A 24,795-nucleotide genomic window follows, 5' to 3' on the forward strand; every position below is an offset into this window, starting at 1 on the left:
ACGCAGATATCGCACACACTTTCGAACCGACAACAAATGCGGCAGCAGCAGCAGCAAGAGTGGCACGTGAGCATCACGTGGGTCGTCGGCATTTTTTTTTTTTTTTTTTTTTAATTACTATACACGAGATCTAGTACTGCTTCATTTACCTCCCAGACTAAAGTGAAGGAGAAGCAGACAGGACAGGAAGGCGAGAGGAGAAGGCGACAGTGGTGTGTGTAGCAAGGGAATGGTGGTGGTGGTGGTGGTGAGAGTGCGGCAGACAGCGGGGCCAGCGGAGTTTTCCTAGTCACGTGTCGTGGCGCCCCGGCCTCACCGCACGCCTGGTACACCACACAGCTCTGCCTCCATAGTCCATACCCTTCTTGGGATGTATACTCACGCGACACGCCTTTTCCCAACACCTACACTGTACAGTGCATGAAGCGGACAAAGGGAACAGAACATTTCATACATTAAACATTATGCAGTTGGCAGACGTACATTTATTATTAAAACAGGTATTTAAATAGGTGACATTATACCCACATTTCTGTCTATCTATAGCCACATGCCAGTCCCGTAAGGGGTGGCCGTTTGCCTTTGAGGTAGCTGTTTTACAGGGAAGGCACTAGCCCTCCACCAATCCACTTGTTGACATGTAGGGAACACGTAAAGATTGGTTGTACGGTTACCACCCAGCGTTGTATATGATTTCCTGTCCTACAAGAAACTATTAGGCTTGGCACTCAGTGTAATGAAAACTGAAATGGAAAAAGGAAAACGATAAAAAGTGACAGTGAGAGAAACAGGAGGAAAGGAGGGCACAGACACAAAAAAACATAATAAAAATAATAATAATTATAATGATAAAGGAGAAGGAAGAAAGTAGGCAACACTACATCAAATGAGTGGATGATGGTAGCCCCCACCGACCACATACCCACATTTCGATTATTACGGTATTATTATTATTATTATTATTATTATTATTTAGTAAGGGAAGAAGTTGTGTACATTAGATATATATTCATTCTTAGGTCCTTAATGGAAAAGTTTCTAGAGATGGGAAAGAAGCTGTATGCGGTCTTCATGGATTTGGAGAAAGCATATGACAGGGAGGATAGACAAGCAATGTGGAAAGTATTAAAGATATATGGAGTAAATGGGAAGTTGTTGAATGCCGTGATGAGTATGTACGAGTATGAGGGTGCTAAGGCTGCAGTGCGTGGGGATAGTTAACAGAGTGAATTTTTCTGTCTGAATGTTGGATTGAAACAGGAATGTGTCATGTCCCCATGGTTGTTCAGTCTGTATATGGATGGGGTTATAAAAGAGATACAAGATAGGACAGTGGATGTTGGAGCGATTCCAATAAGAGAGGGCAGTGTTCGGAAACTCCCTGTACTGTTTGCAAATGATACTGTACTGTTAAGTGATAACAAAGGGGAACTGCAAGGCTTGGTGAATGAGTTTGGGAATGTGTGTAAGAATAGGAATCTAAAAGTGAATGTAGGGAAGAGTAAAGTTATGGTCTTTGAGAAAAATGAAGTCACTGAATGTACAGTGAGGCTGGATGAGGAGGAAATGGAAAATGAGAGTGCATGTAAGTACTTGGGTAGTGTGATAAGGATGAAAGTTTAAAGGGTTAAGTGCTTGAAAGGGTACAACAGGGAAGAAAGGCTGCTGGTTCTTTGAAAGCAGTGATATGGAACAGGAAGTGAGGATGGGAGTAAAACAAGTCACTGCATGACAGTACTATGATACCAATTCTAACGTATGGAAGTGAAGTTTGGACCTTGTTGAATGGACACAAGTCAAGAGTGAGCAGTGGAAATTAGTTTTCTGAGAGGGGATGTGGAGTTACATGGAGAGAAAGATTGACAAATGAGGAACTGAAGGAGCACTGTGGTGTGGATGTGGATATGATAGGGTGCGTCAGGAGAAATACATTTAGGTGGTATGGCCACGTGGAGAGGATGGAGAGAGAGGGACTGGCGAGGCGGGTGTAAGCGAGTGAAGTGGAAGGGGGGAGAGGAAGGGGGAGGCCGAGGATGAGATGGGGGGGGGACGGAGTGGAAAAGTATATGAGAGAGGAAGGTGTGAGCTGGGAGCAAGGCAGTGAAATGGCATTGGACAAGGTGACATGGAAGCGATTTGTTTGTGGCCATCCCTTACGGGATTGAGGCGTCTGGCAATATATAGATAGATTATTATTATTATAAATACTACTACAACCACTACTACTACTACTAGTTCTACTGGAGAGACAGAATAGTTTTAACCAAACTTATAAATCAATGGAGAATACAGTCTAATCATTTAAATACGGCGGCATCGAGGAGGAGGTGATGGGGGGAGAGGGTGACATGAGTGGAGGGTGCCGGAGAAAGGCAGGAAGAAAGTAGCAGCACTAGATGTTCACTCCCCAGTCATACCCTGGGAGGTCCAAGTCGGGCCGAAATTGCTGTCCAGAGAGAGAGAGAGAGAGAGAGAAAGAGAGTGAGAGAGACCAAATATGGATATAATTCTTTTATGTCAGCAAGACTTATTTGTGAACAAGTTTTGCTTCTATCCATGCGTTGAAAAAATATTTTTTTCATATTGTGACCTCCAGTTCTACCTTCATTTTCCTTCGTTTGTGTGTGTGTGTGTGTGTGTGTGTGTGTGTGTGTGTGTGTGTGTGTGTGTGTGTGTGTGTGTTTTATGACTACGTCCTCACTACATCCTTATAGGCTATGGGAAGAGGGCTTTGAATGATGATGATGATGATGATGATGATCACAGTAATGATGATGATAGTAATGATGTGGTGGTGATGATAATGATGATGATGATGACAGTAATGATGACGATAGAAATGATGATGATGATGGTGATGATAATGATAATAGTAATGATGATGATGATGATTCTGCACCCAAACAAAGAAGCCTGTTCCCGAGGTCAAACAATTTACCATGGCCCACACAACAAAAGACAGATGCCAAACAGTCCTTAAGTTGCTCCACCTAAGCACTGTTATCACCGCTTCTGTTGTCAGACGTAAGGGATTTCCTGCCAGATAAATACTGCCTCAGATTAGACGATGAATTCTTACCAGAGTCGTAAAAAAGAGAATCCGATTACATAAAGCGTACTTCCTTCTCCTCCTCCTCCTCCTCCTCCTCCTCCTCCTCCTTTCTTCTTCTTCATCTTCTTTTCCTCTTCCTCCTCCACATCCTTCTTTCATCTTCATCATCATCATCATCATCATCTTATTATTATTATTATTATTATTATTATCATTATTATTATTGTATTATTATTATTATTATTTTCCTAATAGAAACAACCTTATAGCTTCACTATGCAAACACTCCGAGTTATTAGATATTGTTCAGATTATCTGGTAAAAAATCGCTGTTCAATAACAATTAAAGAAAGTATTTACATATAACTGTTCAACGGCAACCTGTCTTTTCACCTTACCTCATCTCTCCCCCTTATCTCACTGCATCCCCTCCCTTCCTATCCCCCCCTCTCCATCTCTTTACTGCGTCGCATCCCAGTCCTCAGTCCTCGCTTTACTTTCTGCCTCTTTATGTCACGAATGGTCACACCACAAAGCCAGTCAGGAGACAGGACGTGTGTGCTGGGCAATCCCCAGGTCCTGTCCTCCCCACTTACTGTTTTTTAATCAGCCCATACACCACTGACCGGGCTAATGTATTGCCTGGCCTGCACTATATGTGCAGGGAATCTTTCAACAACAACAACAACAACACGAATGGTACTTCCTCCTTGTAGTGAGAGGATGAAAAAGCTTTATATAAAATTTATCTTTGTTCTTAAGAGCTTCATGTGGAGTGTAAAGCCTTTTTATTAACTGTTTAAATATGTACAACAGCTGATGAATGAGTCAAATATTTCAGTGATGATCCTCCGTATAATCATGTAAAGATCTCAAGTCGTCACTATTACAAAGCTGCATCTTTCTTAAGGTGGGTCTTGTTAACGTCGCTCGATCCAACTTAGTCACGAAAATAATGTCCAAATGATCCAGGTAGTACCTCCTGACCAGTTCTGCATCACCAAGTTCGCTGATAACTTTTTTTTTTTCTCTCTCTCTTTCACTCAAACATCTTGGTTGATGCCAGAGACTTTGTTGTTACTGTGCAGCGCCGACGATGTCTATTGTTATGATCGTGTTATGATGCGCCACAACCCTCAGGCCACGGCAAATCTTCTGACTTATAATTCTCTCCTACGGATTCAGGACAGACTTCCACCATTATGAAGGCCCATGACTCAACCTAAGTGTTTGTAAGTACACACTCCAAGAGAAATTTTCTTCCCGCAGCCAACTCTACCGTGTCTCATACAGTGCCCGTCTTCGCAGGGTATGCTCGACCCCCCAATGCCAATCACCATTCCGGTCCACTATCCACCTACCGATGCGCATTTTTTGCTTCTCCTTTGAACAGTCCATTTTCAGTAACCACAGAGCCAACATAATTGGGATTTTACACATGAATCACAGCTGGAGTACTCATACTTTACGTGTTCTGGTAGATTACTTTCATAGTTCTACTGGATTTCACGACTTGTTTGTTCAGAAATGTATCAGGAAAACCATTCTACCGATGGGGTTGATATGAGGCAGACACCTTCATAAACATCACTTGCATTAATATGGGTTGACCTAAATGATATGATAGAGCTGAATGGGTATGGTGGTTGTAAGTAGATATGACAGACCTAAAAGGACCTAAAAGGTCTGACTTGCCTCATCTCTCAATTCACTGCAACGACAGGGCTAATTTTTGGCACACACTTTCATGGGCCCGTCCTGAATAGATTACCATCACCCTAAATTGATTTCAATGGTATGAGGTAATAAGGTTCTGAAATGACCTAAACTGACTAATATAAACCTTGACTGATCTGTTTGGGTCAGATCATTGTCAAAAGAAAATAAAATTATTAGAACTGACCAGAATTTGTGCGACTGAACCCGAATAAATAAGCTGAATCGAATAACTCTAAACAAACCTGACATAATAGATGTGAAGGACGTGAGTAAGAGCATAAGAAGAGAGGATTACTGGCCCATGCTAGGCAGCTTCTACAGGAGTAGGCTAACTAAACTACTATAATGAGATAAAGATAGCAAAGAAGAAAGCTCCCCCCATCCTCCCGACCCTCCAGCCGCACCCGGGAGGAAAGATCAGAAGGAACTCCATGCAGTTTAGGAAAACTGTCATGGACATTTTATAGGAAAGTGCGAAAGGAGAAAAGACACTATCATAGAGTAACCTGTAAAAGAAAAAGAATGAATTAGTACTGGTTATTATTATTTTGTATCCAACCTGTACAGTCGTGGCCATAAATAATCACATATCCTCCTGTACCCCGTGGCACGACTGGCTCGTTTATGCGAGGCAAGTCACACTGGAGTTAGAGGGGCTGAGGGGGAGGGGCCAGAGAGAGAAGGGTAGGTGGGTGGGGGGACGAATGATGGTGCTGGGGTGGAGTAAGGGTGGGGAGGGAGGGTAGGTAGGAGAGGGAGAATGAAATGCGAAGTTGTGAGCACATATTTTGTCTACTTTCATTCAGGGCATCATATAAAGGAGTTACTGTTCAGTAGATAAAGCTGCATTACACCTTGTATAGCGAAGTCAGATAACAAGCCTTAGATAGGTGGTGATACCAAGGACTGAGTCGTGAGAGAAATATACTGACGTAACAGATCAAGCATTAGTGCGGAGCCAGGTATCTGTGTTTATCCGTGTATTTTGACTTCAGACACAGAATGGAATCTGGATGGCTTTGACTTCCGTAATGTTTGAGTAAGAAACGTCCTCTACCCTTACATATAATTAATATTTGGAACAAAATATTTTATGCAACCTTTAAATGGCTGTGTCCAAGTAAATATGATTAGCCTCGCGGTATACACTCCCTCTATACAGTCACCATCAAGTCAGTTCAGTAGTTATTTAATGACTTCTCAATAGGAAAAGGCTATTTAAAATAATTCTGCATAAAAGGTAAATAAATTTGATGTCTGAGCTCATGGGCGGATATGATAACAGTATTTCTCATAATCTGTTAGAGGGAAAAAAACAAAATCCTACCCAAACTCCCAAAATATATCTATGTCACTGTTTACCGACACTGGTCAAGCCAAAGCAACCAGGAACGCCTTAGTAAGTAGTCGGGTGGCCTCATACCTTAAAAACCTCATGCAGGCTTCGCGGCACCGGGGTCATTGTTGTTGATGGTTTCCTGGTTTCGTCTGAACAGCTCCCACTCGTCCTTGGTTTGCTGGGAGGAGGCGGGCCCGTGTCCTCTTGTTCTCTGGCTTCCTTGCTTTGACAATCTGGGCCAACACAATCTCCATGGCTGTGCACTAATATTTGATCTGTCACGTCAGTATATTTCTCTCACGAGCCAGTCCGTCAGATCACCAACTATCTAAAGCTTGCTATCTGACGTCGCTATACAAGGTGTAATGCAGCTTTATCTACCGAATAGTAACTCCTTTGTATGATGCTTTGGATGAAAGAAAACAAAGTATGTGGCCACAATTTCGCATTTCATTCTCCCTCCCCTCCCTCACTCCACCCAAGCACCATCGTTCGTCCCCCCACCCACCATCCCTTCTCTCTCTGGCCCCTCCCTCTCAGCCCCTCTTACTCCAGTGTGACTTGCCGTGTATAAATGAGCCAGTCTGAGGCACGAGGTACAGGAGGATATGTGATTATTTATGGCTTCGACTGTACACGTCATGCGCTTATCTAGGCTAAGTCTCGATGGAAGGGGCAGCAACTACATCACTAGGTAGCTTATTCTATTCGTCCACTACACTACTGTCAAAAGGAATCTATCTAGTTTGAGAACATTACTTCTAATTCAATCTTGTATACTCACTAAGTATCTTGCTAATATCTCCCTTTTTAATACCTTCATCCACTGAAATACTTCAGTCTCCTTTTACGCCTTTCTAGTGTGCAAATTTAGTTTTTTTTTTTTTCTTCATATGAAAGGTTCCAAACATCACGCATCATTTTTGTTATTCTTCTCTGTACATTTTCTAATGAATTTATATCCATTCTATGGCACGGACACCAAAATTGCACTGCCTAGTCTAAATGTGGTCTTACTAATGCTAGATAAAGTTGTACTATTACTTTAAATGTCCTGTTGCTCAAGCATAGCGAAACAGATCCTAGGACCCTATTTGCTTTATTTCTCGCATTAAGACACTGTTGCACTCGAAATATTTCGTATGTTTGCTGATTATGGCTTCTGGAAGTAACCCACACTAGACCTATAGTTCCAGCTTAAACTATATTTACTATTTCAGTCCTGGTTCGTGTGGCGGATTAAGCTACTTAACTGTGTGGGCTTTTAATAATTATAACGTTGTACCTGGTGCTTCAACAGTCTATCGTGTTTTTCTTTAGATGCTGTAACTGTGCCAGAGATCACCACTTCTGAAGGGAAACTGCTCCAGTTACACCATACGGCTGCAGATTTTTTTTTTTTTTTTTTCTGTTCATGTTGAACCTTGATCTCTCTATATTTTCATCTTATGTTCTCTTGTTAATTCTTCCTGCATCACAAATAAATTTCCACATCCTCTACTGTCTTATTTCCCTACCAATATTTTATATGTTCCAATTATGTGTCCTCGGGATCTCCTAAACACTAGTATTGGCAGATGAAGTTTTTAAAGCCTTTCATCATAAAGCAGATTGTTTAAATTTGGTATTGAGTTCCACGGCTTTGCACATTTTCTACTGCTTTTCTGTTTTTGATTTTACAAGATCAACACACCTCGTTAGAGTATGCCAAATGTGGTCCCACTAATGCTATGTATAATTAAACATACTCTCATCCACTGTAATAAATGATCCTGTTACTCCAGTTATTTTTATATCTCTACTTTTTTCACCCAAATGTTCTGGGAAGTCCAACTTTCTACCTATAATCATACCTACATCTTCTTAAACTACTATTTTTCATTCGTCATTCACCGTATGTGTTGTTTTCTCTACTGCTGTCCTTCCACTCCTAATTAAGTTGCATTTGGGATAATGAAATCTCAATAACCACTTGTCTGACCATATTTTCATCTTCAGTAAGTCCTCCTGTACTTCTTGACAGACTTTAAAATCTTCTCTTTGTTTAAATGTTTTTGTATCATAAGATTAAACAACTCGCAACTTTCTACCACATACCTATGTTGCCTATGTTGATTTCCAACCGCAGGAATTTTGTTGTCGTCTATGGACGGCTCTTCTTGACTGTCCATTCCTCTTCTCTCAGTTGGCTTAATCGTTAACACAAACTACAGGGACACTCTGAGAGCGCATACCTCCGCCAATGCCTGATCCGCCCCAAAAGTTAATCAATTCCTTCTAGGTCCATGGCCCACCCTTCCACAAAATATCATTGAAATTCACTGAGAACTTTTGGAGATACTCTGCGGTAGGATCTGGATCCAGATCCGCCCCAAAGTTTTAAGAATTCTTTCTTGGCCCATGGCCCTCCCTTCCACAAAATTTCAGTGAAATCCAATTGAGAACTTATGTAGATACTGTTCGGTAAGCTCTAGATCCGGATCCGGACCTAGATCCTTCCCCAAATTTAATCAATTCTTTTTTTGGCCCATGGCCCACCCTTCCACAACATTTAATTGAAATTCACTGAGAAATTTTGGAGATACGGTGTGAACAAACAAAAAATTCCGGAACACAACCAAAATCTAATCGATTGTTCATTAGGGCATACCTTACCTCTCCAAAATTTTTCAGCAAAATCCGTTCATAGCTTTTTGAGTTATCCTGCAAACAAGACAGACAGACAAATCAACCAACCAACCAACACAAGCAAAAACATATACCCGGAGGTAAATTACAAATTACAAACAGCAGTGGCCTCGGTACAGATTCCTGAGGAACACCACTGCCTATGTCCTACCACTAAGATGAAACACTTCACCACCACACACTATCCTTTTGCAGAGAAATGAGGCCATACATCCAAGTATGTCACCAGCGAAGTTGTAACATTTAGCTTTTTCACTAGTCTTTGGTGAGGAGCAGTATCAAAAGCTTTCATCACACCACACGTCAACGGCAAACTTTGGATCCAGTATTTCAGCCTATTTATCTTCAACTGGTGTGAAAAGTTGGTTTCTATCCTACGTGGCAATTCTTTATCAATTAATTCAGTTATTTAAAAAACCACACTGGTTAGATTAAGGGTCTATAATATCCAAGTTCATTCTTGTTCCCTTTTTTGTATATAGCAGACATCTTGTGATTTTTCCTAGAGTAAGAATCACATGAAATGGCTCGGCCATTACATCAGCCTTTTTTTTTTTTTTTTTTTATCACCCTGGAATGAATACCAGGTGATCTGTTGATTTTTGGTTTACTTATAGCTTCCAGTATTTGTGTCCTTGTTATTTCTTTGGATGACAAATCCAGTCCCGTCTCTACTGCAGGCTCTCGATGTTCACCCAAAGAATATTTTGTAATGACGCTGCTAAAGAAATGTGCAAAGATCTCTGCTCTCTCCTTGTCATCTCTTGTTCCTGCCTTCTCTTTAATCTGAATTCATTTCTGCGGTACGAGAACTAACTTTCGTCTTGGGTGCTCTTATTTCCATATTTCGGGGTTATCTTACACTGTGTGCAATAATTCATTAGTTTTCTTCTATCTCCCTTCCTGTTTCTCTTCGGACTTTTGGTTATTGTTTGTTCTATAATTAAAATATTCCATACCCGTTTCCAATTGTTTTCTTCCATTGATTTTTTCTTCTTTCAACTTTCCCGCCTATCCCATACACTTTGTTTTTTCCTTATCCTTATCATTGACCACGGTATCTTGTTCACATGTAGTGCGACATTATTTTTTCTCTCAAATTTTCTAGACGGGGTACATTCTTCCATAATTTCTTGTGACTTTCTTTTCAGTTTATTCCACATAATCATTCACATCAACAACTTTTCTTAATATTTACATAATGAGCCCTCTTAAGAGATAAACATATCTTATAACCTTCATTTCTTGAGGTTGTCACAACTGAATTATAAATATGCATGGTCACTCCATTCGGCTGGATTAATAATGCTATGTCCTCCACAATAGTCATCATCTGAAAACACAAGGTCTAACTAATTTCCATTTCCACGATCTTTAAATCTGATTTCATGAGTATGTTGTAACAGAAAACCGCCCATAATTTACTCAACAAATAAATTGCTAATTTTCCACCTTCTCTTCTACAATGTATTTTTTCAGTACACATTCGGCAGGTTGAAGTCTCCTGGAAGTATCTGAGGCCGTACAATAATCACTTTTTTTTTTTTTTTTTTCATCAGACTCAATAACTTTTCACTGTTTGCGGTATCAATGTTTGGGCTTCTCAATCAGGCCCGGAGTCAGACTTATCGAAGGGGAGGGGGGGGGTTCTGCTGAATCTGGACTTGCATAGAAGCCGGCTCGTCAAATGTCTTCTGCATGCGTGTAGTGGGGGTCTGGGTGAGTGCATAAGTGACTTTAAAAACTCCAAACTTCTGAACAACGGAGGGTGGCTCTTTTTTGCACTAATATTAAAAAAACAGACCATGAGAAAGTGAACCCTGAAGCAGGTTGGGGGGAGGGGTCGTCCGACCTTCTTGACCCCCCTCCCCCCGGCTACGAGTCAGTCTATACGCAGAGATAAATAGCATGTCATCTGTCACTAGACCTTGATCTCTACCACACCCCATTATTACACTTACAGTTTCACAGAAACTTATATCTTTTTATACAGATAAGTAAATCATTCCATTTCTTGTATACATCAACATGCCTCTTCCAATATTTCCAAACTATGTATGTACAGTACTCGTATATGCATGTATATATGTATGCATACATATATATATATATATATATATATATCTATATATATATATATATATATATATATATATATATATTATATATATATATATATATATATAAAATCCCTTTCCTTCCTAACACTTTACAGAAAATTATCTATGGAATGAGATACATATCAGGCCTCTGATATCTCAGCTGAAGAAATATTAGCCAGCATAAGAAATTGAGAAGACGATAAGAACTATTACACGAACTTTTGTCCTCGACTACACATATCGCCGCCATTATTAGGGTGCAACACACTGCATCCGAGAAACAGCACTGTACACATGCTGAGATAACTCACGATATTTTTATTTAAACTCAGTCTGCGTAATTTAAACATTTGGCAGTAAGGGCTTTAAAAAAAAAAAAAAAAAAAAAAAAAAAGGGCGATACTGACCTATTTCCAGTGCGTTTTTAAAATCACAGCAACCACAAGTTAAATTCTCGAAGAAAATAAAAATTAAACTAAGTGTTAACTTACATCCTTTTGCCACTGAACTGCTTGGTTTTTCACGATTCGTATTACACACACAACAAGCATACCGCCACCACCGGCGGTAAGTTAACACTATTTCCTGACCAGCAGCACAGACAGCAGGAACAGCATTCACCAGTCCAAAGTTCAGAGCTCGGCGAGCTTCGAACTTCACTGAGGCGGTGGTGCTTCGAACTATTATTTGTAGAGTTCACAGGACTCCTTGTTGCTCTCACTCTGCCTACTAGCCACAAAGTCATTAATGTATGTACTTTCGAGTTGTTATTCATTTATTTATTTATGTTTATTTACTTTTCTGTGAAAGGGCCATCACCCGATATATAAGAAAATATGGTTCTATACAATGTCTAAATTTTATAGAGAATTCCAGGGGAATATCAGCGAAGCTGGAGTGTCGTGAATGAGAGTAGTTACTGAGTACAAACAACAATACCTGGATATCTGCTTGTTGATGCCACCCCTCCCAGAATCCGGCGTCAAGAGATATGCTGCTAATTACAGTTTTTAATGGAAGGTAACTGATTCAGATTCATTTACAAATTCCCATGACAAAGATAATGATTGTTGATACCGAACAGGATTGAACTAAACAATATGGAATTTTTGTGTACTAGTTTTCTAGCCGAAACGACAATATCAATATCATCATTTAGGGATACTACATGTGAATCAATTATTTTATTAGATTTCGTCATATCTTGAATTCATACGATATTCCTGCATTAAATGAAGATGTTTATGTGCTCGGTTCATTCGAAACATCGTTCGAATTCCAATGAAACAAAGTAAGATCGGGTGAAATATGTCTAAGACACTGTTGATATCATCATCTCGGTTTGAAAAATACATATTACACTAACCATCTTATCAAAATTATAGAAAATTACATGGCAACTACAACCCAATATGAAATAATTTATACTATTTTTTCACTGCTGTATGCAGTTAGGTTTTCACGTAGAAATTACAGTTCCCAACAAATGTAAAATGCTACAGCTTGTTGATGGTGGGGTTGGTGGGGTTGGGAAGGGAGATGGGGGTAGAGGAGGCGGGGACCAGCCTTCCCTCCTAGCTACACGACTGAAATTGACACAGAAACCTAGGACTGAAATGCGTTTTTTTTTTTTTTTTTTTAAGTACATAAGCACATAACATTCCTATAAACGTCGTGTAACAGTCTCCATTCCATCAAAACAAACAAATGACTAACTCTGTGTAAGTTACTGTAACGCAGTAACCAAACAACGACCGTACAGAAGCATCTGCTTCTCAGTTCACGAGAACTTACAACTTAAAAAGAGAAGAGGGGTTAGATTTAAAGTCGCATTTTCTGCTGTCATTTAGAACAATCATTGCCTGTCTTAACGGAGTAGGTTGTGGCTTTCGCGTGACTCTTTTAGCCGCCGACAACCAGAGAAGAGTGGTATTGCTTTCGCTGTATACCAATCTCTGTCCGATATGCAACAACCCATCTGTAAAGTAGTTCCAGACGGGAAGAAAGAGTGAACGGGCATCGGAGCTCTCTTAACGTCTCTTCCTCAGCGGTTTATTTTACACACTACATCCGCGCACATAGTATTGATGGAGCTTGTGTCGGTACTGCAAAAATGTATTTAACACAGACGAAAATGGTAATGTATGACAGGCAAAATAATGGAAAGATGTGTACCGAGAGCTAGTACTGAACGAGAATATAACTAAGAATCAAAACCAAAGCAGACAAAATCCCACAAATGTAAAGGCTCTGATACCTGTACAGGAATATATATAAAACAAGTAATAACAAAAGAGGAAAAAAGCGAAGGTCCAAAAGCAAATTTCAACATATACAGGAGTATATAAAGCACTACTAACAACTGAGGAAGAAGCAAAATGAAGTTCTGACATACGCAGGCAGGAATATATAAAACAACTAACAACAACTTGGGGGAAAAAAGTGAAGGTCCTGCCAGCAAGGGAAGCAGCAAGCAAGCAGCTATAAAGCATTTGACCGCTATGTGAACTTGGCCGGGTAGCTGCGCACTCCACGACAGAGGTGGTAGGGTGTGCTTATCTGTTCAGGCTCGGGTATTTACAACCACACGTGTCTGAATGAATAACAGCACAGTTCCTGCATAATGGTAAACGGCATTCACAGTCATTCGAGCCGGGCGTATGACTGTGAATGCCATATGCATTACTCAGGAACAGTGTGCTTATTCAGACTTGTATGGTTGTAAATACAGATCAGTTCTATCCCTCAGCTCTCAACATCAAGAATCTTTTTCTTTTTTTTTTGTCTTCCATGAAAAGTGTGCTTATTTATTTAGGCTAGCATGAGTGTACCGACATAGTTTATCCATGGAAGGTGTGTTTATGTATCTAGCCTTGTATGACTGTGGCCTTAAACTGTGTTCATTAAAGGTGTGTGTGTGTGTGTGTGTGTGTGTGTGTGTGTGTGTGTGTGTGTGTGTGTGTGTGTGTGTGTGTGTGTGTGTGTGTGTGTGTGTGTGTGTGTGTTATTAAGGTATGTACGACTTACAATGCTGCTTTAAATTTTATGTAGAAATTAGTGTGCTATGACCTCCCCCCCCCCTCCCTTTTCTTATAAGCTCAAAAAAGACACTATTAGTTTCCGTGGAGTTATCAGAGCCATCAGGCCAGTTCAGAGCCATTCAAATGAAGTCCAACGAGATGTATACAAAAAAGCCACCTCTTTTGGTCCAGTGGTTTTCGAGATAAGGATTTTCAAATATTTACCACATCGGGGCACAAGTGGTAGGGGGGAGTGGATGAGGCATGATGTGAGAAAGTAAGCCTTGTGTAGATGGGTGTTTTAGGTTAGTCTGTGTGGTGTGTGCCTGGATTTCCTCTAAAATGGGTAAGGTGGATACAAAGGAGAGGGAATGAGTAGAACCTGCTGGAACGATGATGGGTATTGGAGCAGGGTGAGAGTAGTACACACTGTGAAGACGGGTGTTGTGTATGTTGGACGTTGCTATCGGTGCGGAGATTTCAGCCACAGAATTAGATTTGTACTGTGGTGGGGAAAGGGCAGGAAGAGGGTCAGGTGGATGTTAAAGGACTGAGTGAGACAATCTGAGATGAGATTCTCGAATAAACTTCAAACTTACTCCCGCTCGTAACTCAGGTTTACTTTCGTATGGACAAGGAGCGGGGAGTGCTAATTCATTCCGTGTCGCTTGTTTCTCCTGTCAAATTAATCGGATTAAGATATAGAATTCATCATAAGTATGTCTGCATCTGGATCCTGGGCTCTTGGCAAGGGCGCGGTCAATGCACTCTGTGATGATGGGTACTGTAGGACGGGTAGTATGGTCATGGTTAAGACTGAAGTCAAACATTTCCTGAAAGAATAAGAATAGGAACGATAATAAAAACCAAACAAGACAGTAGCAGAGCACCGCTATCATAAGTGTCGTCTTACGGGGCAATAAAAATTTAATTGATTCTAGATAAGCAACGGACAGCAATCTGAAGCCATCTCAGACATTATGACGCAGTAATGTCTCTTATCAGCACTTACTGTACATTCTTGTTTATGACGCATGTAGACTCCCTCACCCCCTCACAACCACCATGAGTGTGATTGTGGGGTGGTATGGATAACTGCATAGAGAGCACCAAGCACTCGATGACCTCCCCCGTCTCGACAAAGCCTCTAGTCTTGCGGCCATGGGAGTCTCTCTCTCTCTCTCTCTCTCTCTCTCTAGTCCAGGGACCAATTTACTCCGCCGGATGGTAACCAAATAACCAAATCACGCCTGTTGGTCTATAGTCACTAGTGTGTTAAGGCGCTCTGACCGGGTGGAGTCTGTAAGGGTTTCCATCTGAGGAGTGGTTGGACTTTCATATGGTACACGGTTAATGCCACTCAGTGTCCAGGGAGGCTGGTAACCTTTGCCTTAAACGTCGGGAATGTATACCCCAGACCTTTACACTCTTCCTTACATAGGGCAAAGGGGGATGAGATGATGGATGAATACGGTATTTAGCTCAAGTAAAAAATAAATAAATAAATAAATAAAGTCTAGTATTAACCCATGCTTGTACTGTACATGGCAAAGAAAGGATGAAAATGAAACACTGAAAACGAACGAGCTAGAAAAGTACTTATTATGCACGAGGATGTTAAGGTACAATGTGCAAGATAAACTGCTGAGGAAGAGATATTACGAAATTAGCCTTCTTATTTACGACTTACCTACTTCGTATTTTGCATCAGCTAACGTCAGGCTATTTGGTCAAGCTGAAGAGAAAATTACGCCTCTTTCACATTAACCTGGTTCAGATTTTTGTCCTTTTGCAGCATATTTCGCGTAGCTCGGTGGCAGAAAAATGAGTCCTACGGCTCTACATCCATTTCATAGCACTTCTTGGCGACTAGCATCAGGCTCTAGCATTATTCTGTTTCTATAAGCCAGCATTCAAGATGAGAGGATCGAAATTTTAGGCCAAGTTAGAGCAAAAAAGGCATAGTCAAAAACTCTCACACTTAATGTTTAAACCGATAATTGTTGTTCATTCCAGCTTGCGAAGAACTGATTCAATCACCTCACAGAAACTCACAGCAAGCAGTTAGATTACAATATTGCATTTCGACTGCACAGAGACTAATTAAGAGAGATAACCATAGTGGGCTTAAAATTTGAGGATGTGGGGGGTTCCGATGCGTTTGTGAGTGAGGTGGAGGAGGGCGAGGGGAGGCGGATACTGAGGATGAGATGGAGGTTTTGTGAGTGGAGGGGGAAGGAGGTGGGGGATTACACAGGATTACACAGGAAAGCAAACAGCAACAGACCTTATGGTCCTTTCGAGGCTGCTTGTTAGAGAAAACTATGACTACAAGATCTAACTCTACATGTTGAAGGATAAGGATAGGAAAGCAAGAAGGCTCCCCCCACCACCAAACCCTCCAGGAAAAAGTGAGAAAAACCACCATGCAGCATGGAAAAACTGACATGGAAATTTTATAGGAAACACTGGAAAGGAAAAGTCACATTCTATAATACTTTATCTATAAGCTACCCGATAGAGTAACCTGAAAGAGAAAGTAAACAAATAAAATAATAGTTGCGGCATGACATTATAAACCAGTTACATTGAGTTAATGGGAAGTCTGTGGACATAACGTGGAAGCTACACACTGCACAGTGTGGATGTTTAGGGGTGGTGCAGCAGCCTTGCCTGGCGCTTTTAAGGTAGGCAGCAGTCAATCAGGCCCTAGCTCCGTTTGCTCCACTGAGACAAGGAACTCTCCCATGTGGGACAAGTACACAAGTTTCATCCTGAAGCAGTGACCCCTGGTACATTAAAAAAATCCCGATGGTGGTCACTTGACTAACAGGGACCCTCAGTGATCCACAGCCCATCACAGGTCGAAAGTAAGAGTAGTGACCGTTAACTCAGGGTTATCTGTGCAGCTCCTAATCTGTGCTTATATTGCTTTCTTTGCGCTGGGGAGACTGAAAAGTATATAGGATGGGTGTCTTAGATAAAAGGGGACTGCACAGTGCACAGTGTGGATGTGCAATGCACAGAGTGGATGTTTAGGGGTGGTGCGGCAACCTTCCCTGGCGCTTTTTAGGTAGGCAGCAGTCAATCAGGCAATAGCTCCGTTCACTCCACTGAGACAAGGAACTCTCCCATGTGGGACAGTACACAAGTTTCATCCTGAAGCAGTGACCCCTGGTACATTAAAAAAATCCCGATGGTGGTCACTTGACTAACAGGGACCCTCAGTGATCCACAGCCCCTCACAGGTCGAAAGTAAGAGTAGTGACCGTTAACTCAGGGTTATCTGTGCAGATCCTAATCTGTGCTTATATTGCTTTGTTTGCACCGAATAAATTGAAAATGTATAATATCGTGACGCAACACTATGTACGGGTACATTGTTTACGGGGTGTCTTGTAGACTAAGGGGGCATGAACTTACATGTACCGTAGCTATAAAAGCAAGTTATTCGGACAGAAAAAGAGTCAGCTGAGGATTTTCGTGCAAATACTTGTCTAATTTGTTTTTGAATGTCTCAATTGAGATACTGTTCACGGTATCTGAGGGTAATCTGTTCCAGATATTTACAACTCTGTTAAAGAAGAAGTATTTTGCTTCGTGGGATTGGAATCGTTTTCCCATGATTTTGCAGCCATTACTTCTGGTTTGACTAGACCGGTCTATATCAAAATATTTATTCATGTCTAAGTTGTCATATCCCTTCATGATTTTGAAAACTTCAATAAGGTCCCCTCTTAACCTGCGCTTCGTTAGGCTAAATAATTTAAGTTCTTCAAGGCGTTCCTCATATGGTTTGTTTCTAAGTCGTGGTACCATTTTTGTGATTCTTCGCTGAATTTTCTCTAATTTTTCAATGTCCTTTCTGTAGTACGGAGACCAGAATTGCACACAATACTCAAGATGGGGTAGCACTAGCGAGTTGTACAAGGCAAGTATGACTTTTTCTGATTTAAACTCGAAAGTTCTTCCAATAAAACCCACTAGCTTGTTTGCAATTTTTACCGCATCGGTACACTGCTTGCTTGGTTTTAGGTCATTTGATATTATCACACCAAGATCCTTTTCACTGTCTGTACTTGATAACTGAATATTGTTCATTTTGTAATTTGCATGGACATTGTTACTTCCAATATGAAGTACTTTACATTTTTCTGTGTTGAATTTCATTTGCCATTTTTCTGCCCAGCTTGCTAAAGTATTAAGGTCATTTTGTAACTGCTGCCACTGTAATTTTGAAGTGACTTTACTGGTTATTTTAGTATCATCTGCAAATTTGGATACTTTACAATTTAGACCCTCATCAATGTCATTTATATAGATAATAAAAGTATCGGTCCAAGTACTGAGCCTTGGGGAACGCCGCTGATCACATTACGCCATTTGGATTCCTTTCCGTTTATCACAACTCGCTGTTTTCGGTCTGACAGCCAGTCTTGTAACCATTTTAGCGTCTTTCCTTTTATTCCATGTGCTTCTATTTTTCTCATGAGACGCTTGTGAGGGACAGTGTCAAATGCTTTCTGAAAGTCGAGGTAAATTATATCTACTGCTCTTGAGTCGTCGTATGATTTGTAAACATCATGGAAGAAGTCCAGTAGGTTAGTTAAGCATGAACGACGATGTCTGAATCCATGTTGCGAGTCTTTAATTATATTATTTTCTTCTAGATAATTAACTATTTTATCTCTTATGATTTTTTCCATTAACTTGCACACTACTGATGTTAAGCTGATTGGTCTGTAATTTCCTGGGTGCGACTCATTTCCTTTTTGAAAATTGGTGTTACATTTGCTAGTTTCCATTCGCGTGGAACTTTCCCAGTACTTAATGATTTATTGAATAAGACAGAGAGTGGCAGCAGTAACTCATGTTTTGCTTCTTTGAGAATTCTCGGTGATATTTTATCGGGGCCAGGGGTTTTGTTTATGTCCGTACTATTTATGGCTGAAAGGATATCATTATTATCAATAGCATAGTTACTAAGGACTGTGCTATTTGCTTGGTTTGTGGGTAACAGTAGGTTTCTGGTGGTGTTTTCTACTGTAAAAACAGACGCAAAGTAATCGTTAAGAATGTTTGCCATTTCGACCTCATTTTCAGTGTGTCTGCCATTGTTTGTTTCTAGAGGACCTATTGATGTAGTCATAACCTTTTTCTTTCTAATGTAACTGTAAAATTCTTTAGGATTTGATTTGCACGTATTAGCAATGTGGATCTCCAGTGCTCTTTTGCTTTGTTTAATAAGTCTTTTCGATGTGCGGCGTAGATTATCGTATTGTAATTTATCATCATTATTTTGTGTAGCTTTATATTTATGGTATGCCTGTTTTTTGGCAATTAAGTTACTTTTTATTTCACTGGACCACCACTTTGGTTTACTATTTCCAGCTGGACGTCTGTTACGTAGTGGCACACATGACTTTACCACTTCATTAAATTTTTCGGTGAATATTTCCCATGCTTGGTTTATGTCATCGGTTTCAGACATTTGATTCCAATCTGCAGTTGCAAGTAGCGCTCTGAGCCTGTTGAAATTAGCTCTACGATAATCTGGGACCTTTTCTTTGCTCTCCGTTTCTTTTACTTTTTCAGTAGTAATATTAAACTGTATAGTTCGATGATCACTGGAACTAAACTCAGGTCCTATTTCAACGTTGTTGACTAGGTTATCATTTGTAGTCAAGATGATGTCTAGGATATTGTTTCCTCTCGTTGGGTATTCTACGTGTTGGGAAAGGGCGCTTTCCTGAAGATTCGTATAAAGCTCTTGTCCTGAGTGTGCCGTCAGTGGTTCACCCCACTTTGTTACCGGTAGATTAAAGTCTCCAAAAATTACGCTATCCTCTTGACAACAAATTTCCGCAATTTGATCATAAAGTTTTTCATCTGTCTCAGTTGACTGTGCTGGCGGACGATAGATGAGACATATATTTATTTTGTGTGAATTAATACTTAGCTGAACATAACTGGTATCTATGTTGGTAATACTGGGTTTGGATAGCACAAGGGGATGGAGACTAGTTTTCACATATAGTAAAACACCGCCACCAGCTCGATGTGGTCGCTCACAGCTGAAAATATTGTACCCTGTTAGTGAGTATTCCGCTAGAAAGTCACGGTCAGATGTGTTAATCCAGGACTCTGTGATGCCAATGATGTCATAATTTTCTAGGTAAATTAGAGATTCTAAATCCTCAAACTTGTTACGTAGACTACGTGCGTTAGCATAGCAGACTCTAATTCCGTTCCGAACAGTTGGTGATCTGACTTTGTGGGTATTTACGTTAAGGTTACTGTTCCTGGACGTGCCGTTTTTTGATCTGAAGAGGGCAACTTTATCGTGTAGAAGTCTACCTAGCCGTGCCGCTCCTACTGAGTTCAAATGGAGACCATCTTTCTGGAATAGAGTATGTTGCTCATAAAACTGGTCCCACAGATTGACAAAGACGACTCCCTCTTGCGTGCAGAGAGATTTGAGCCGGTTATTTGTGCTGAAGGCCTTATCATAGAAACTATTTTCTGCCTTGATCCTTGGGAGTATACCAGATATTATCATATTAGTGGACTTAGTTTTGACTCGTTTGATCATTTCATGATACTTTGCTAGCAATTCCTCTGATCTACTGCGCTTCAGATCATTTGTACCAACATGGATAACGTATAGAGTTTGATCATTTGCGTCTTTTGTGACCTCATCGCAGGCTTCTGTGATATCACTTAGTCCACCTCCTGGAAAACAGTACCTCTTTCTGCTGATGGGGGCACGTCCACAAAATTCCTCCAGCTGACTGCGTACAATAGAGTCCCCAATAAGCCTTGTTTCTTCTGTCTCATTTACCGCTTCGGCAAGGATCTGGTAGCGATTATACGTAGTTATGGGAAGATGCTTCCTCGAATCTTTTCCGGGTTTTGCGCCATTTCTTACCATAGTAAAGGGGACTTCGCTTGGCGAGGAACGTACTGAATCGCTGGGTGAGGAAGATACTGATACACTATTATTTGTGACTGCCTGATGGGCGGGGGCTTGTATGAGCTCAGTTTGTACGCTTCTTCCTTCTCGAGTGCTGTTGCTGACTCCTACATTTGCCACTACAAACTCTTTCAGTGTCTCAAACTCTGCCTTGAGTTCCCTGTAATTTCTCTGCGATTCAGCTAAACCATTTTCTAGATCTTTCTCAAGATGCATAGTTTGCACACAGGCGTCGAAAAGTAATTTGAAAAATACTGAGCCGCAAAGCGACCAGTACACTCCTGGCAGGCCTTTAGGGTAGATGGCATTTTGCAGCAATATTTCCACAATCCCACACAAATAAAAAATAGTATACAACTGGTTAATGGATGTTGTTACAAATGGTCAATTTACTCTATATATGAGATATTGAATTTCTAGGGAGGTTCACTTACTTTTTATATATTATCTTCCTTTACCAGTATAAAAAGAATAGAAAATCTACCTGCTATGGCACAATCCAACCTACATGGATTCTTTTACCAGTGTAAAAGGAACAGAAAATCTGCTTGCTATGGTACAACCTACCTTAACATGAACTGCGTAAAATGAAAAGGGAATCTACTTGCTAGGGTATGATCTAGCTTACCATGAATTGTGGAAATACACCATACACTGATTCACTGGAGAAAAAGGAAAAACAAAAACAAAAAAAATAACAATGGAATGTTGGGGAAAAAATCAAAATAAAAACCTAGCTTCTCTCAGTGAACAACTGAAAATAAAAATAATATACAACTGGTTAAGGGATGTTGTTGAAAATGGACAATTTACTCTATAAATGAAAAATTGAATTTCTTGGGAGATTCACTTACTTTTTGTATACTATCTTCCTTTAACAGTATAAAAAGAATAGAAAATCCACCTGCTGTAGCACAAGCCAACCTACATGAATTCTTTTACCAGTGTAAAAATAGTAAATCTGCTTCCTATGGTACAACCTAACTTACCATGAACTGTGTAAAATGTAAAGAAAATTTACTTGCTATGGTATGATCTAGCTTACCATGTATTGTGGAAGTACACCATAAACTGATTCACTGGGAGAAAAAGGAAAAAAGAAAATAACAATGGAATGTTGGGGAGAAATCAAAATAAACACCTAGCTTCACTCAGTGGACAACGGTTTGTAGTGCAAAAACTATTTCACTGGTGTAACATCAATCACACAGTTGTTACTCTATACAGAAGACAATGCTATTCACTTGCACTAAACTAGCAAGCAACTTAGTTAGTATTTGTTACGTTAGACTTTAAAGTAAGACGTACAAGGATGATAGTGGGAACAAAAACAAAGAGAGCTGGTAGGTAAATACACTTTCGGTTCACTACACCATTTACTGTACTAGTGAGAAAAGATAATCTGTTTGTTAGATATCGTTCTAACTGACCTTGATCTGCGGGAAAATAAACTATAATATGTCTGAGACCAGAAATAACGGCGGGAAAGGGCAGGAATACGAAGTGGAGGGTGGCGGTATATGTAAACAGAGGAACACGCGAACGCTTTACACCTTTAACCCGCTCTAAAACTTTTACATGAAATCTATTTAAATACTTTACACGGGGGAAATATGTCTACGACTCTTATACACTTATCTGATTCACTTTGACACCTATCTTCACTCAAGCCTGTGGTTGAAACACTTGGATATGCGGAGCTGCTTTAATGCGTGTGTATCTCAAGATGGCGCTGAGGAGGATGAGGTGGTGAGAGGGAGAGGAGGGGGGAAAGGGGAGGGGGAGACGAGAATAAGACGGAGGGATGGAGTGAAGAGAGATATGAGAGAGGGGATGAATTGGAGGTAGGGTATTCAAATGGCAGAGGAAAGGGTGACATGAAGGCGATTTGTTTGTGACCACCCTTTACGGCAGGAGCTCCCTAACACGGAGTCCCGAACCCAAATGGGGTCGGAATATGTTTCAGAAAGGGTCGCACATGGATCATTGGGTCGATGGGGTAACATGGAGGTCATGCATTCAAGTAAGTCTACATGTCCAGGGTCTTAACCTATTAGAATTAGATCAACACCCCTACAACAACTAGCACTTTCTTAATTATTATTAGATTGCAAAAGTTGATATTATGTGCTAATTCACACCACTGTCAGATGTCTTTCAAGGGGAAAGACATTGGAAAGCTTTTACTTTCTTCGGTGAACTGCCGACCTTCACACAAGATCACGCCCACAAGAATGCTGAATACTTCCGTGACCCTCACTTCCTTGCTGGCCTTGCACTTCTGACAGACATATTTGATCATGTAAACAAATTCAGGACTGAACTTCAAGGAAAATGTAAATGGGTGTTTGATCTTCAGTACGAGAGACATTCTGTGGAAAAAAAAAAAAATCTCAAGGTTTTGGTACAGTTTGGTTCAACCTATGTCTCTGAGGCAGCTTCCTCATCGTTGCTGTTTATAAAAAAAATTGTTACCGTAACAGGATTTCAAACATCAACTTCAAAAATTAAATGTTGTGTTGCTTAACGTCATATACTCTCAGGAACAGTAAAAAAAAAAAAAAATCGAATGAGTATATACTTCTGTTATATATGAAATATGGCAAACATTCTATGGTAGGGCTACAACTTAAGAAGATTTGTATTCATTTGTTTATCTCAAATCAAAGTTTTACTATAATTCTGGAGTTTCATAATTTATGACCTCTGTAATTTCATAAATTTCTGTTAACCTGAAGTACACTATTTTGAGAAAAACATTATATAAAATATATTTTTTCTCAGCCTTGTATTAATGAAGATGTTCCTTCTTATTTTTTTACTGTTTTCCAAAAAATGAAAAGATCTACACCACGTAATTTTACTATGTTCAATAATATTTTTGCAGTTACTATATTTTTTTATTTTATATTTAATGAAATAAATGTGTACAAAGTATGTCTGTGTTTTATTTAGATACAAATACACACATATAATATAATATGCTAAAAAACTGTATGCGCAGCAGCTAATACATACATATATATAAATATATATATATATATATATATATATTTATTTATTTATTTGTTTGTTTATGTGCCCCCCCCCTCCCCAAGAGCAGTTTGCTCTGGTGTGGGTAGCACTGAAAGGGCAACAAGTCCAGATTGGGTCGCAACGGAAAATGTTTGGGAATCCCTGCTTTACAGGATTAAGACGTCTGGGTGTAGACAGACAAACAGATATATAGACAGATAAACAGATGGATAGATAAATAGACAGATAGATAAAGACAGATAGATAGACAGGTAGACAGGTATAAGGATGGATGAATGGAAAGAGATAGCTACATAGATGAATAGACAAAGATCGGTGGATAGATACAGATAGACCTCTTTGCCATCCATATAAGATATCGAGAATACGACTCTATGGGCGGTTTTCTAAGAGGCATAGGAATCTTCGTGGCACGTTTTTCTTAGCGATTCATTTTACACAATACACCTTAATTTTCTGTTGTATTCTGTAATTCTTAGTATCGACATAATATGCTCTAGGAACATGCTAAATGGTAAAGAGGTGTTATAAGCAGATTAAATCACTGAAAAATAAGCGTTACGAAGCCTCCGAAAGGTATCCACAGGAACTACCAGTCTGGCTACAGGTCTCACGAGTGGAAAATACAGTGGAATTTTTTTTACGTTTAAGGCCAGATTCACTCTACCCATTTTACTCCAACTTGGCCTAAACTCATGGATCACTCTAATGCATAAAAAATGTGGACGTGTAGGGATTTCTTTTTTGTTTTTCTCATGCAGCAATTAATGATCGATTCCAGGGTTATTTGCTTTACTACTTAAAACTCAATACATTTTTAAGTTAATCTACATACGTTTATAATGCTTTCCAAGTACCTATTTCTC

At 40.0% G+C, this 24,795-nt stretch overlaps 1 protein-coding gene across 1 annotated transcript in view; it reads right to left on the reverse strand.

The window, feature by feature from the left end:
• Positions 1-24,795, reverse strand: part of LOC145406210 (D-3-phosphoglycerate dehydrogenase) — a 100,462-nt gene that overhangs the window by 49,053 nt on the left and 26,614 nt on the right. The window lies entirely within an intron of this gene.

The sequence above is a fragment of the Coenobita brevimanus genome, chromosome 69, assembly GCF_032717465.1.
Source record: "Coenobita brevimanus isolate Jiangsu-jjx chromosome 69, ASM3271746v2, whole genome shotgun sequence".
Taxonomy (NCBI): domain Eukaryota; kingdom Metazoa; phylum Arthropoda; class Malacostraca; order Decapoda; family Coenobitidae; genus Coenobita; species Coenobita brevimanus.